Source organism: Papaver somniferum, chromosome 10, assembly GCF_003573695.1.
Source record: "Papaver somniferum cultivar HN1 chromosome 10, ASM357369v1, whole genome shotgun sequence".
NCBI classification, from domain to species: domain Eukaryota; kingdom Viridiplantae; phylum Streptophyta; class Magnoliopsida; order Ranunculales; family Papaveraceae; genus Papaver; species Papaver somniferum.
In genome coordinates this window covers 10,550,113-10,554,453 of record NC_039367.1, presented here as the reverse complement: position 1 = coordinate 10,554,453, position 4,341 = coordinate 10,550,113, and the positions used below count along the sequence as shown (strand labels likewise).

Sequence of the window (4,341 nt, the reverse complement as noted above, 5' to 3'; positions counted from 1 at the left end):
TTAATGATCGCATAAGACGTAGCTAAAAATGGGCGACCTAAAATCACAGGTATCTGGTTTTCTAGGTCAGGGACAGGTTGGGTATCTAGGACCACGAAATCCACTGGATAAATAAACTTGTCGACCTCAATAAGAACATCCTCGATAACACCTTGAGGGATTTTAACAGACCTATCAGCTAATTACAGTGTCATCTGAGTAGGTTTCATTTCACCGAGTCCTAGCTGTAAGTATACATGGAATGGCAGTAAGTTCACACTGGCTCCTAAGTCAAGTAAAGCTTTTTCTACTCGGAAGTTACCTATTGTGCAAGCAATGGTAGGAGAACCTGGTTCTTTGTACTTTGGAGTTGTGGTGTTCTGAATGATTGAACTTACGTGACTAGCTAAAAAGGCTTTCTTATGGACGCTAAGTTTTCGCTTTCGCGTACACATATCCTTAAGGAACTTGGCTTAAGCAGGAATTTGCCTAATTGCATCTAATAAAGGAAGGTTTATGGTAACTTGCTTAAAAACCTCCACTATGTCATCAAAGTTCGATTCCTTCTTTGTTGGTACTAATAGCTGAGGAAATGGGGCTCTAGGCATAAAATCAGACCTTTCAGGAACCGAATTCACATCATCAGAAACTTTATCAGTCTCCTCAGCTACTGGTACTGAGAGGTGAGATTCTGAGGGGTGAACTACAGTATGTTCACTATCGGGCATGGTTACTTTATTGTCTACAACTCTCCCACTCCTAAGGGTTCTAACAGCATTCAATTGATTTGATGGTTTTGCACCTAATTCATGAACTCCTCTAGGGTTGGGTTGTGTTTGATTAGGAAACTTACCTTTTTCTCTCAAAGAATCACTTATCAGACCAACCTGGGTTTTTAACTCGGAAATAGCCTAACTATTTTCTTGTCCTATCATGTTACTAGCTTATAGACTTTGTTCTACGGATAACTGAAATTTTGCAGTTTGCTGAGTTAACAAGGCGAGAGATTCCTCTAAACTTAGGATTTTCTTATCTGACTGATTCTGAAACTGAGCTAGTCCTGAAGGATTCTTAGTATAGCCAAAACCTGGGGGATCATTAGAATTACTAAACTGACCTTGACTTTGGCCCTTAGACCACGAAAGATTCGGATGGTTTCTCCAACCAAGATTATAGGTTTCTGAATATGGGTCAATCTTTTGACGGTTATCAAATCTAGTGTTATTATAAAGAGCATTGGCTTGCTATTCAATATTCTGGCCTTCCCACAAAATCTCCACTCTACCACTAGTCTGGCTCACTTCTAAGGCTTCTAACCTTTTTGCTATAGCAGCAATTTTGGCATCTGATTCATAGCCTCCTTCTACCCTATTAACGTTTCCTCTACTTAAAAGAATTGTTTTCTGGGGTGCCCTACTATTTTCCCATTGCTGGGTTTTTTCGGCGATTTCATTAAAAAATTCCATCGCCGCATCAACAGTTTGGTTTTCAAATCCACCAGTGCATAGAGACTCAACCATGGTCGTTGTGGAATAATCTAAACCCTCATAAAGGATCTGAACTAGCCTAACCTTTTCTAAACCATGATGAGGACACTGGGATAATAAATCATTGAACCTTTCCAAATACCTATATAAAGATTCTCCCTCTTGTTGTGAAAATGTGCATATTTGCGTCCTAATAGACGATGTTTTGTGCCTAGGGAAAACTTATTGAAAAAGGCAGATGTAAGTTGTTCATATGTCTCAATTGACTCGGAGTCCAAACTATACCACGACTTGGCCTTATCTTTCAGGGAAAATGGGAATAACCTAAGTTTCAAAGCATCATCATCTAAGCCTCTAATTCTTAGAGTACTACAAATTTCCTCAAAATCCCTAACATGGTAATAAGGGTTTTCATTTTCTTTCCCTAAAAAGATTGGGAGCATCTGTAAGGTCCCAGGTTTCAGTTCATAGGGTGCCTCCGTTTCAGCTAACTTAATACACGAAGACGAGTAGTCCTAGTTGGATTCAACAAAGCTTTCAAAGTTGCCATTTCTGGCGCTATCAGCAGCAACAGGATTCTCTCCTCAGTCAAAGGACGTTCAAAAACAGACTCTTCAAAAGTCGGACTTCTAGATTAAGGTAATCGAGACGCTTCGAACTACTAGGTTTCTCTTTAACAAATCTACCTAGTGCGTCTCTTTTACGTTCAGGCATACAATAGAATTTTCTAAATTGGAAGGGTAAGCAAACACAGATCAAGGCCGACTCAACCAAATCAAACCTATTGATTTCTAGCAAACAAAAAGCATGATGGCTCCACTTAGATTGTTTCTAGACCAGCTTCTAATCCTTCGAACGGGAATTCGTTACAATTTAAGCAAACCCCTCTGGAATCAATCCGAGTTAACGTAAGTTGAATAGAGGCGAGGGAAGCTCGGTGGAGCTTTGATACCCAAGGCCTCACCGGTATTACAAGGCGGCGCAGTCACGCATTCAACTTACAGAAACCGTCAAGAACTTCGAAGTATGCTTAAAAGAGTAACCAATATTTTTCGAATGACTTTCCTGTTAAGCTCGTTACCCTATCGGTCTCGTTCTAGTCAAAATTTTAGGCTTAGGTTCGCGTAGGTTACGTGTTCCTAAAGCGGCAAGAAGAGAACGGTGATGAAATCCGAACCCTTATCTTGTATGGCCAGGCCTTTCCCTTTACTAGAAAAATAAATGTTGTATTCAGTCCTCAACATATATGCATACGAAGGAGTCCAGTAACTCGCTGACAGGGGATTCGCGAGTGTTTAGAATCTTACCTCCCGTTCCAGACGGGGGATGAATCGGTTGTAGTCGACTCGGGCCACTGACTCCGATGTCTAGTGTACGAACCCAAGGTGCAGAGACAATATCGTAATTGTCCTCCTTCTCTGCAAACAGTTTATATTTAAAGTACCCTTCCGTAGGTAATAAAAAAATAATGTCCCAAAGTCCAAAAGTCCAAAAAGTAAAGAAAAATTACAAAAATAATAAACCCTAATACAGTTTTTTTTTTTAAAAAAAATAAACAAACCCTAAACTAAAATTGTCTAAAAAAAATTGTCTTCTTTTCTGTTCTTTTTGCTTTAATCTTTAGCTCCAAGTCTTTATGAAATCACCAAACTCTTGGCTCAATTTTCTTTATGATCCAGAACCTGTAGACACAAGATAAATACCCAAAAACATAAAAAAGACAAAAAAAATAAAAAAAAAAAAAATCTAAAACCCTAAAAACAAGTCCGCGTCGGCGGCGCCAAAAATTGATGTGATTTGTAGATAGTGGTAAAAGTGGTTCGATTCTCAGACTTGTGAAGGATATTAATTAGACTTAAATTCTAATATTAAAATAGAAAACTCACTAAAAATTATAGCAAACTCAATCAAAGACGATACCAATATTAAAAGAAACACTGAGGCTAAGATTCCACTATTTTCCAAGTTCAAAGTGATTAAACCAATACTTATATTTATGCAATTTTCTCGTTTAATTTGATTCTAAAATATTGCAACAAGTAGATTTTCAAAAGTAGTAATTGTAAATACCAAGTATGAAGCATCAAAAGTCTTAAAACTAAGCATACTCCATCAAAATAGATCACAATCACTCAAATAAAAATCATATTCAATAATAGTTCAAGGCAAATAATCATATAATTATTGCAAATAAAAAGATAAAATAGAATATACCACTTTTTGTTGGAAAAATAGCTTCCTCTATCGCTTCAGCAATGGGGTTTAGCTCCTCATATTAATCATGGTATCAAAATATGTGTTTGTTGCTCAAAAGATGATTAAAAGAGTGAAAAGTAATAACACAGACTGTTTGCAACAGTGTATCGAAGTTACAAAACAGTTGTTACAATGGAACTATTACATAAAACTGTTGTAGATACTGTTGCTTTGTCGCTGATTTTAAGACCCCAGAAACGACTGTCTTCAATGGCCTTTTGTTCTTCGTGTTCTTCCTTGTGCACCAGCAGAAACGATTTCCTGCAACTCTTGATTTCGTTCTCTGTTCTTCTCTAAACTTCCCCCAACTCTCGATTATCCTGTTATGACTCCTTCTCAACCTATATATAGGAAACAGGACCAAAAATACTCGATAAAATCTCCCCTGCCTTTCACCAAAAGTTACGGAGTTATCTTTTTTTTTTTTCCTGCCAAGTAACGATAATAACTCTGCCACCTCAATTAACGCGTATTTTGATGGTTATGAACTTCCCAAATCTGGAAGATACGAATCCATGAAGATTATTCCTTCTCTCGTTGCACGTAACTTCCAAAGATAAATCAAAACAATACCGAGAATATCTTTCCTGACTTGTCGACAACTCCTATTTTCTCTCAA

The 4,341-nt window shown here is 37.6% G+C and overlaps 1 pseudogene; it reads left to right on the top strand.

The window, feature by feature from the left end:
- Positions 1 to 1,557: 1,557 nt before the first annotated feature.
- LOC113319761 lies at positions 1,558 to 1,657 on the top strand (annotated as a pseudogene).
- Positions 1,658 to 4,341: the final 2,684 nt, after the last annotated feature.